The sequence below is a fragment of the Pinus tabuliformis genome, chromosome 2_1 (genome assembly GCF_031772625.1).
Source record: "Pinus tabuliformis cultivar Carrire ecotype Pingquan chromosome 2_1, CPIR1, whole genome shotgun sequence".
NCBI classification, from domain to species: Eukaryota; Viridiplantae; Streptophyta; class Pinopsida; order Pinales; family Pinaceae; genus Pinus; species Pinus tabuliformis.
This window is the reverse complement of record NC_142299.1, coordinates 858,066,620-858,078,901: the sequence shown is the minus strand read 5'-3', so window position 1 is coordinate 858,078,901 and position 12,282 is coordinate 858,066,620. Positions and strand designations below refer to the sequence as shown.

At 34.6% G+C, this 12,282-nt stretch overlaps 1 pseudogene; it reads right to left on the bottom strand.

Annotated features, from left to right (window-relative positions):
• Positions 1–5,113: 5,113 nt before the first annotated feature.
• Positions 5,114–12,282, bottom strand: part of LOC149203386 (protein argonaute 1B-like) — a 31,816-nt pseudogene continuing 24,647 nt past the window's right edge.

Sequence of the window (12,282 nt, the reverse complement as noted above, 5' to 3'; positions counted from 1 at the left end):
AACTTGAATAATACTACCAAGAAAAATTAGATTAAGTTGAAGTGATGCACCAACACTCAAGAACAAGCAACATTCATTACTCTATTTACAAAAGGGAAACACACAAGCTTGTTTCCACAGTGAATATATGATAATAATCAGCGACCAATCCCCAACATATTACAAAATAAATCCTAGAATACCCAGCTTTATTCTTTGGCTAAGTATTTATACAAGAGGGGCATTAAGGTGGATCAAAACCAATTTCCCCACTCTCAAATTTGTTTAACTATGGAATAAAATCAAAATAGCAAATGTTAACACCCAAGATAAAATTGGATCATTTTCTACTAAACATAAAAATTATTTCTATAATTCAAGATGGCTAAAATTTGTTTCCTCTTGCTGGGTAGGCAACTGGTTTAACATTTTTCTCAAATTTGGGCATTGATTATGAATTTGGCAAATTTGTGCATTTTGGGAAAATTAGCATTGAAGAACTTAGCATCTCTATCAAACCATGTCATATTTTCTAGAACATCCCACTAGGTACCCAACTTGTCATACTAGGAACGAAACCCACATTCCGAAATTTTTAGGTTCACCCTCATTATCTCAGAAATTGCACCTGAAGTTGATAGTCTAGAAACTTTGACCTGCAACATTGATTGAGGGCTAGAGACTGACATGTGTGACCTAGGCATGATCTAAACAACATAGAATTATGTCGAAACCTCAGCCTTCAAACCCATGTGGCCAAATTCCAACTGGAAGAGCATAAATATGCTAAACAACAATTGGATACCAAAAGTGAATTACTCATACAAGAACTTAACTAAACAATTTGTCATTAGTAAAATCAACTTAAAACTAATTAAATATATTAAATACATATGAATAAATAAAAATAAGAAAAAAAAAATATCTCTTTATGCTTGCCAAAGGATTTTGGCTTCAAAGGGATTGAAATGTATGATAAGAGGGGTAATATCTAGTTACGAAGGTAAGATATGAGTGGTAAAATGCCAAATAAATCGTTGTAAAATGTGATAAAAATGGGAGGCCAACAAGAAGTGTTATCTCAATATTGTAGATTATAAAGTGCTTTGGGATCTATTTTATCCTCTTCCACTAGATTTTGTAACATCAAACCTCACATCCATATAAAATAATAAGAGTAATGACAATCTCAAAGAGGAGTTTCCTTTTATCCCATATCCAAAGATTTGCTAACTTATAATTGTTTTCAAGTCCATAGTAAGTTTTCCATTCTCCATTTATCCTTTTCACAATGTTATAATTCTAATTGAACTTGTGATGCATATCAATTCTAAGATATTTGTATGACGGAACTTCCTCTAAGTAGGTGTTGTCATATATGAAAATATGACGTGATATTTTTGGATTTATTTATCATGGCTTTTTGGTTGCTATCAACAATCGTACCCATCATAATCAAAGAATTTGGATTGCTATTGAACGTGGGGCTAATAGATCCTACATTTGCTAAACACTCTTCTAATTCTTTATTTAAAAATTCATGTATTTATAAATTCATAATCTTAATAAAATCTTGAAACACATGGTGAAGAGCAATCTTTCTATGATATCTCTACTATTGTGGCTCTAAATTGATGTTGTCCCTACTATCAATTGACTTCCTTAAACCCTCCATAGACCCTCATTTTTTCCATAATATACCCTTTCCTCATGTATATTAAAAGAAAGTCATGCAACAAGGGTTAAAAGGTAAAAAAAGTTGTTAATAATTAATTGTCCATAGTTTGAATGCATTAAAAGGGCTTCATTTATATTTTTTCCACTAATGAAGGTTGACAGAGACAAGTCTTGTAACCCATTTAAGTTCCTGCAACCACACTCCACGGTTAACCTAGGTGTGCCTCTTAGGATAGAAAAGAGCACATGGGTTTTTTTCACAACGTCCTTAGGAAGCTCCCTCATCCTCCAAATCATGTTGATGGTAATCCATGGAAGCATAAGCTGGAAATTAAATCATTGGTCAACTACTTTTGTCATGTAAACATAGTAGGAAAACGATATCTGAGATCACAGACATATGTACTAGATTCACCTAGTTTGGGTGAGATCACATCATTTTGAATTCTTAGTATTCCAAATTTGCACAAGGATGGTTGAATTACTATATCATTCCTTAGTTTATCTCTGTAGTGATAAGATTTATGAACGTCATTATATGCTTTGTAATATATAAAAGTAGCACTAGTGTCTTCGAACTTACTTAGTTGTAGTACATTCTTTAAAGTCTATATTGTAAAATGATCACACCAGATTGCTAGGACATTTCTTCACTTATTTGATGTAATGTAATATTTGAATAAAGTAATACAAGGATTTTTTTTGGTGTTATTTCGCATGTCTTTATTTTGAATCTGAGAATAACTTATGGTTTCTTTAGGGAAACATGCATTGGTTAGCAAGGGCCCTCCAACTCAGTCACATTGCTAGGGACAATCCAAGCATTTAACAACAAACTCTACCACTTCCTTCTTCAAATTCAGCCAATAGTGTAACTTCTTCACTGTTATCAATGTCTTTTGATTTCCTAGCTAACCCGAATATGGCTTGACATGAAACTCCCTCAAGATAATCTTCTTGAATCACTGCCATTCGAAACATAGATCTTGTCCCTGAATATGACCAAGCCATCTGTTGTGAGATGGTAGTCCACATCTTGTTCACCTATACCCTACTATAACCTGTGCTTAAGTTGTTGGTACCTGTCATCCTATTGTCCTGCCTATAGGATCTGACCCTGTAAATCCGTCCCATAAGAAATCATAGTTGTTATATGATTTACCTGTACTCTTCTACTGAGAGCATCTATAACCCTGTTCTCCTTCCCCTTAATGTATCTGATCTCAAAGTCAAACTCACTAAGGGTGGCCAACCATCTAGCTTGCATAACATTCAGATTTGGTTGGTCAAACAAGTACCTCAGTCCATTGTGATCACTCATCAACATAAATATTTTTCCAAGAAGATAGTTCCTCCACATATTCAAAGCACAGATGATCGCTGCCAACTCAAGATCATGTGTCACATAGTTCTGCTCGTGCTCATTCAGTTTTCTTTACTCATAGCATACTATATATCCTTCTTGCATCAATACTCCACCAAGTCCTATCTTGCAACCATTTGTGCACACCACAAACTCTTTATCTGGATCTGCAATATTTAACACTAGAGCATTTGTCAACAACTACTTCAACTATTAAAAACTTGTTGCACATTCCTTTGTCCATTGAAATTTATTTCCTTTCCTCTACAAGGATGTAATAAGATATGTGATCCGTGAGAAGTTCCTGATGAACCCCCTATAGTAACCTGCTAGCCCCATGAATGATATGACCTCATCCATATTCTTAGGAGCTTCCCACTCCATGATATCTCTAATATTTTCCGAATCCACTGTTAAGCCTTCCTTGGAAACAACATGTCCCAAGTAATGTATCTTTGTCTGAAAGAAATTGTACTTACTAAACTTGGAATACATTTGATGCTCTCTTAGCAATCTAAATATTGTTTCTAAGTGTTCAGCATGCTCTTCCTCATTCTTAGAATATCTCAATATATCATCAATGAATACAATAACAAACTTGTCCAGATAAGGACATAATAAATTATTCATCAAACACATAAAAGTAGTTGGAGCATTAGTCAAACCAAATGAAATTGCAACAAGCTCATAATACCCATACCTGGTCTGAAAAGCAGTCTGGTAGATGTCCTCTTCTTTGATGCATACTTGATGATATCCTAATCTCAAATGTATCTTTGAAAACACTACTACTCCCTTCAACTGGTCAAACAAGTCATTAATCCTTGGCAATAGATACATGTTCTTGATGGTTACCTTGTTCGGTTGTCTGTAATCAATACATAACCTCGGAGTACCATCTTTCTTCTTCACAAACAACACTGGTGCACCCTAAGGCGACACACTTGGCCTAATGTATCCCTTGTCAAGAATTTCCTTCAATTGCAACTTCAATTCCACTAGCTCTAGAGTGCTCATCGTGTAAGGTGCCTTTGATGTACAAAATGGCTAATTAGTTACTAAAAGAATGACTAAGTTTTGCATATAAACAACCAATTTTCAGTCAGTGACCAATAGTAGCTAATTTACAATATCTTATAATGCGACCAACTTTTAGTCATTTTTAGCCTAGTCATTAATTGGTTGTCTCAATTTTATCGTCTACTAGTATATTTAGTCATACATTTATTCATTAATTTAGTCATTGATCTAGGCATTAATTGCCACAATTAATGACCAATTACACAACAAAATATTCTACTATATGATCACCCAAGAAAACCAATTAATGACCAAAGAAATATGACCAAAATGTTAGTCGCGTTATAAGATATTGTAAATTAGCTACTAATAGTCATATATATGCAAATTTTAGTCGTCATTTGAAACTTATTAATGACCAAAGAAATATGACTAAATTGTGGTCATGTTATACGCTATTGTAAATTAGCTACTAATAGTCGTATATATGCAAATTTTGGTCATCATTTGCAATCACAAATTTATCATTTACAGTAGTCATTTATCTTTTTTTGGTAACTTCATATTCTCTATATAAATGACTCATTTAGTTATTTATATTCATTTCATTTACTTTTATTAATAATCATTATAAACGACTAACTTAGTCACTATATATTCATTTTATGTATATTCATTATTAATCGATATAAGCTACTAATTTAGTAGTTTTATATTCATTTTATGTGTTCATTATTAATCAACATAAATGAATTAGTATGATTTTGTGACTATATTAAAAAAATATCATACAATATTCATGCCCATATAATATGAAAACACACAACACAAATGTTCACACTAAAGTTTAATTATCTCTTTAATTAAAATGGCCACAACCAATTAAAAAATGTCAAATAGTACAAGAGGTGAAAAGCAAGTGACTAAGCGTGATTTTAAGTTTTCGAAATCTAGAACTTTATAATTTGAAAGAATCACAATGAAGCACCTAGCATGTCACTCAATTTCCTTCTTAACCCAACAAAGGGACGGGATATATAGAACTTAAAAATGTATAACATCTGTGTACAAAATCTAACAATAAAACATAAGTCTCTTGACATTTTCTGTCGAACACTTGCTCTTGTAGGTACACGAGTACTCTGAGAACCTGAACTAGTTGCAATCATGTGACTAGTAGGAACACCACTAGATAAGGAACCATTGTTTGATGTTTCTGGATCCATATAAAACTGAGCCCGAAATGTAGCCAAATGGGCATAATACGCTCGAGGTACTTGTACATAATAACAAATAAAATGTATGTCAAGGACAATCCCCAGATATACGAACCGAGTATATATTTATGATTTAGCATTGGAGACCTACCTATAGAAATTAAGCATGTACATCTCATGTATCTGCCACAAATCAATCGATACAAGTCAATAGGAACCCAATAAAATATACAAGGCATTACTTTTTTATATAAATTTGTTTCAATTTAAGAACAAAAACCAACTGCCAATTTTCAACTAGATGAGCACAAACATCATTTTTTTGAAACTAAAAAACAATCATTGCTCAAGAACTAACATTATTTCAAACATTAATTAAGATTTACCTTAAAACCAACTACAACTACATATCTATTTATATTTTCCATCTATAACTTCCAACTCTTATCCTACTACTTAAACATGAATTTTTCAACCTAAAACTATAAAATTTTCAATATACAACTCAAAAACTAATAAGCAAAGTAAAAGTCCAAACTAATAAGAAACAAACTAAAAACGAATTATAAGATTTTGAAAATAGGTTATCTAATCTACACAATGCATTAGGGGTAAAGAGGATGAGGTAGAGATCTACGTGTAACATAGATTGTTGGTTAAGGACTACAATCCATCAGTTGTGAATTTGTTTTCATCCCAAAGAACATGATAATGGGCAGATCTACTAGTTCCCTATAAACATCATAAATAGAGATCGGTTAATCTTCCAGTCAACATGTTCATTTCTGATAAGTTCAACAACAACATATTACCCTCAGAATATATAAACCTATTATCCAACCAAATGGAAAATGTAATATCAATGGTACCTGAGTACCAACATCGTTGCAGAGGTAAAAGTCAAATTCTGTTGGATGGCAAGTTTTGGAGTCAACTACAGTGCCTATCATATCATCAAAAAATACCATACTCACTAACTCTTTCGTAAAATAGAAGGAAGCTTACAATAGAATTATGATCAATAGAGGACTATCATACATAGTATGGGACAGCTAATAGTTGTGTATTCCATAACAATTATCTTCTTATCTGGCAATATGTTTCTACTCTTGTCTGTAGCATTTCGATCTGGATGGTTGTTTGCAAAGAGTTTGGTATGGTGATGTTTTTGAACCACCATAAAAGTAACTAAAGGTTGATAATTTGGTGCAAGAGATGCATAGGCCTGAAATTACCACCACAGAGATTCAACTCGCTGCATGGATATAGTTGTTTCAATATGGATAAGATGGATACAGGGATAATCCCACAATTAGAAAAAAAATTGGATTTTGAACCATGAATTTTGAATGTAACATTGCACAGGTTCTCTTATAGTTATAGATAAACAATGACTTTGTACAAAATAAGGCATAACATTGATTTTAAGATGATCTTCCTCAAACGAGAAACAATGAAATTTGATAATTTACAAAAGGTAACCTTAAACACATAATTCTCTTTATGCATATCCCCAACCTAATGAATACACTTATTTCTCTCTAGGCACTGAAGCCAATAAATACTCTTATTGATACTACAGTGAAAACATATGGTGCTTCCATTAATTACATATGGAATTTGGGGGGTCTTTTCCTACCATTTTTTCACAGATTATAGTGCATGGTTCTTTGTTCATTATTTTGGATGGCACATGAGCATGTAATCATCTAGACCCTGCGTAAACAAAGATGTCATTATGTTGGGAAAGTTGGATGGTTTGGAAAGACACTACTAGTTCTGACAATGACAACTTAATGACTAACAGTTAACTCTGCTCATGGAAGCTGACAAATTTATAATCTCCCAACTTTCCCTATTTTGTCTCATACCTTTATCTCTACAAAATTTATCCTTTTTTATTTCATATCTACATAAGGAAACCAAATTGCAAGTCATTATACCTTGTCTCAGTATGAGTTATAGACTGGTTTTGTCACGAGTTCCACAATTATGCCCTCACCTGCAAGGAGTATTATATAATTCTTAGATTTCCCAAACATAAATTATTAAATTCTCTTGCAAGAATTCAAGAAAATAATAAGTGATACATATCTGAAATTCCATGAAGACTTACATGTATTTTAGAAGGGTGGACTCATAAAAGTATCCATACTTGATGAAAAAAAATGCATGACCAGAAAAACTTTGTGGAAGGGAAATTGATACCTCAACCTAGTTAGTTTTGTCTATAAAAATCATCTTCTGAATATCCACATAAATCAAATTTCAACTTCCAAAGAAATTCAAATATTCAGAAAAGATGCCATACCTTGGTTATTTGGAAACTTTTTATTCAACTCTGTTGTCATCCTAGTCACAAGAAACTACTCAATAGATCCTAGAAACCCTTCTAAACTTCCCATGTGTAAAAATCCATTCCCATCCAGACCACCTCCATTACAAGTAGTGAATTTTGCATCCAGTGGCATTGGTGGGCTAGAGGAGAACACTTCAATACTAGGCACTACATAATCTTGATTAAAAATCATGTTTCTCATGGATGAGACATCCAATGAGGATGGTTGCATGAACACAGGCACTTCCATGACCCTTTCAACCTGACTGATGTAAACAATTGGGTTAGTTTTCAATTAGTTGCTTCATATGCAGGGCATAAAAAGCATTGGATCACAGAAACAAGTACATACCAAGAAGAAGAATGTAAGCTAGCTTTGAAATCTTACTTTCCAAAATTGTCAAGTGAAAAATGTGTGATCTGGTGTGTAAGTTGAGTAGAGAGCCCAATAGAGACAACATAATGTTTCTTGCTTGTTTGAAGTTGTGGTTGTTGAATATATAGTCAGTATGAGTGCACTCTTTCAATAAGATTCTCAACACATTAGTTTCTATATCATTAAAATTTTGTGAAAAATACACTAAATGCAGCAGCTAAACAATTATGAAAAGCTAGTTCCATGCCAAATCCTAGTTGCACACATCAAATGATTTACAAAATTCATTTGTTCAAGTATGGAAAAATTGAACATAATTAAGGATGGTTAAGTACTTACTAAGCTCAAGTCTTGGTGCCTCTACTTTGTAAATAAATAGAGATAGGAGGTTACCTAGTTCCCTTTCCATCACTATGAGGTGGTGTTGTTTTTCAAGAAAATGGTTGAATAACAAGATATTCTCTTTTAATTTCAACCATATGTAGTAATTCCTGAAAAGTTCATGATTTTACCTCTCAAGTCTTTGCCACACTATAAAATTTAGTAACAATTTTCATGTCAATTTTAATGACACAAGCATAGCATTTAGGTTTTTTAGAAGACTAGCAATTTTATCGATCATGCCTTAAATGCTTTGATCTACCTTTTTACTCATACTATTCATCCACATTAAATAATTTTTCACCAAGTTAATCAATAACAAACAGATCACTTCCTCATCTTAAATCATGTTGGTTAAATTCTGCACATTCATTACCTATTCTACTAGCCTTCCAATTTGTGTTTGTGTTTGTGCCAATAGTACACTTTTTGCAAGTTAGGTTCTTGTGATGCCCAACCTTGTATGAGGTTATGGGAAAAGGAATGTCATATATGACAAATGAAAAGGGAGTAGAGCTAGAATAGTTAAATGACTATTAGCTAGACCAAAATAAATAGGAGAGAGTTCAAGTTGTAGATAATTCATTGCACAGGTTAATAGTGTCTTTATACAAAACTTGCAAAGAATATTATGTATGAGTGCAAGTGTGTAAGCCTAAAAATTACAAAAGTTATTTTCTAGAAAAAAATGAGATGCTTGATAGTTATTAGACATACTACTTGACTGTGATCGACAACTCCAATATAATCTAGGCATAGGGGGATTACATTTCCCAAATGGAAATTAGTTGCATCAGTTCCTCGGTCCATAATATCCAACTAGAAAAATACATTAAAATCGCATCACTTTCACAACTCCATACAAAAGCATTATAATACTATAGTATCTTCAGCTAATTTTTGTAAAAAAATTACCTTTGTAGACACAACTTTAGTTCGGTGCTCTTCCATGAATATCTATGTTAAAAAATTATAATATCTCAATTTACTAAAAATACAATAATGGATATTTTTTCCAACAACATTTAAAACATCCATCAAAGCATAGATGTCAAAATGGAAATAGCTAAACTCAAATCCCATTTTCCATCTCAAACACCCTACAAATGTACTTACCATCAGGATCAACAATTCTTGCCATATGAAGGGCATCATAATTTGACAAATCTGCATTTTCAAGTGAAGCTACTAGAATTATGCATGTTTCATGCTTGATATATGAAAAAATAATTGCTCTAATATGGGCTTCAATATCAAAAGGTTGATCACTCACTCGAACCTTTTTCATACCATCAAGGTCCACAAGAGTTATATTAAGAACATTTGGAGAAGGATGTGTCATGCAACTCGACGAATCTGATGGAAATTTTGTTATAAAAAGGAGGCTTATGTTTTTCCCAAGATTTAATTTGTTGTCGTATTACTTCAACCCCGAGATGATCATTAGTGAAATGAGAATTGGGTCAAGCCTATGCATGCATTCAAGCAAATATTTTTTTACATAAATTGATTTCAATCATTCCCTTTGGTTCTAGTATACCTCCTTTTTTTGTTGTTTCTTCATACTTTTCAACTTCATCTAAATTAATATTGCTATCACCTACCACCCATGTTCCTCCCCATAGTTCCCCTATTTTTGGTATGTAAACAAACACAAGTTGCTTGTATGTGTAGAGATTCTCCACAATGGTAGATCCAACTTGAAGAATTCCTTCAAAAATATCCCTTTGACCAATAGAGAACCCTCTCTAGTTCACCAAGATAAACATAGGAATCTCTTCTTTGTTAAAATCTAGCAGGGTTTGTGTTGTTTTACATGCTAAATCTAGAAATCAAACCTGACCTACTTGAGGTACTACTCTCTCAGCGGAATCAAGTTGACTAGGGTCTGTAGGAATTGTTATCACTCCAAGAAACTCTCCTAGGTTGTAATTCAGAGATGCTTGGTAACATATACTCTTCAATTTTGTTCTAGGAACTATTGGAATGGATGATGGTTTGGTTCAGGCCAGATAACCACTTCAATTTTGTTTTCACTCCAGACATGCATGAACACCCTCAACCTACAAGGCTTTAGACCACTAATGCTTAATAGTTTGCAGATTAAGTAAATGAATGGAGAATAATGACCACAACAGCAGATACATATATGACATATGATGGCCGGCTGCAGCCAGTAAATGAAGCTTGCAAATCTAATCTATCAATGCAGAGATAAGATGACAGTTATCTAGCGTTAGATACAGAAGAAACATGGATGACCTATTCAATAGCAAATCCAATTTACCAATGTAGAGATAAGATGACAGTTATCTAGCATTAGATATAGGAGAAAACATGAATAAACTAATCCAGGTGCAAGTTTAGAATAGGGGGGAAATGGACATTGAACATGTAACAGCAAAAGAAGCTTGTATTACTGAGAATGAAGATGAGACACTGCAAGGAACAAAATATCTACAGTCTCTAGAAGTTGAACCTTGATTACATCTTGCTTTCAGCTATTTATAGCTCTTTACAATGTTTTCCAGCTTTTTAGGGCTGGAGGTGTCTTAATCTATCCCCTACTGTCATTAACTGCCTGGTTGTGTTCAAGGACACAATTTCCCCTCCATCACGAAAGCGGTAATTAATCTTGGTACAACACTACCTTGTTAGGTGGTTGGCTTGATTGTGCTGGTGAGGCTCCATGACTGTTTAATTCTGTTTGCAGAGATCGTGTTGTGTCCTTCTTCCTTCGGCCATGCTTTCTGTTAATTTGGTTCAGCGATCCAACTATCACAATACTGACAGAGTCGACCACCTTCTTCCTTGGGTAACTGATAGGAAGTGGAGTACGAGGTGCATGGGTGTGAGGACGTGTCAAATCGGACAAATGGAGAAATGATAGAGTGGAGGAGGACAAGTGTGAGCGATCATGAACGAGGGTCGTTGGATCAAGGGGAATGCACAGTGGAGATCGGGCGCAAGAGGCCTGAGGTTGTGGTGAGAGTGGAACATGTCCAGGCCATTAGATCTCAGGTGAGCAGATCGAATGGCTATCAGGTGGAGAAGGTGTGCAGATGATAATGCACGGGAGTGGTTTTGTTCAGGCGGTTATGGTTTCTATCGAAAGGGCATCGGGAGGTAAGTGGTAAATGGCGGCGTTTGCCTGATTCCACTTAGTGGATGACATGTAGCAGTGGAGGAGAGAGGAAACCACCTTTATCGGGCGGGTATTCCTCTCGCTTGTTGCTCGTGCAATATGGGTAACAGTCGTTAGATCTAGAGAGGGTGATCTAATGGTGGGGAACGATCGGGCATGTTTTGTTGATCGGGTGAAATGTGGGCCGTCAGATCGGTGGGGGAAGATCAATGGTGGAGGGACACGAAGGTACGAGATTTCCTCGGGAAATGTGCAGAGGGCGCGTATCGGCGGAAAAGTAAGGTTTTTTTTTTAGGGGTTTTTTTGTGTTAGTTCGCCTAAGGCTAAGGCGAAAGAGGGCTTCGTCGGGATGTGAGGGTTGTGTTAGGAGATGAGCGGAATGTAATGTAAGTGGAAGAGTGAAGAAAGTGGGGTAACAGCCCATGTGGGGGCCTTTTTGGGATAGCAAAGTAGACCATGTCCTCCTTTAGCCTTCAAAATATCAGCACTGCACCTCAGGGCTAGCACTGGCTCCTTCTGGGGATGAAAGCCTCCCTGTGAGGTTTCAAGAACTGTAAACCATTGCCTTTCCAGTAAACAACAAAATTAAAACTACTACATAGTGTTCCATTGGGCATGGAGTCTAACTAGTATGAAATAAAACTGAAAAACATATTTACAATACCAAGGCTTTAAAGCCTTAAATGAAATAAAGTTTCAAAAACCGCCCATTGATTGGGCCGTCAAAAACACCTTCCCCCTCTAAATTTTTCAAAGTGAAAGTGTTGTTCGTCTGGGCTCGAGAAA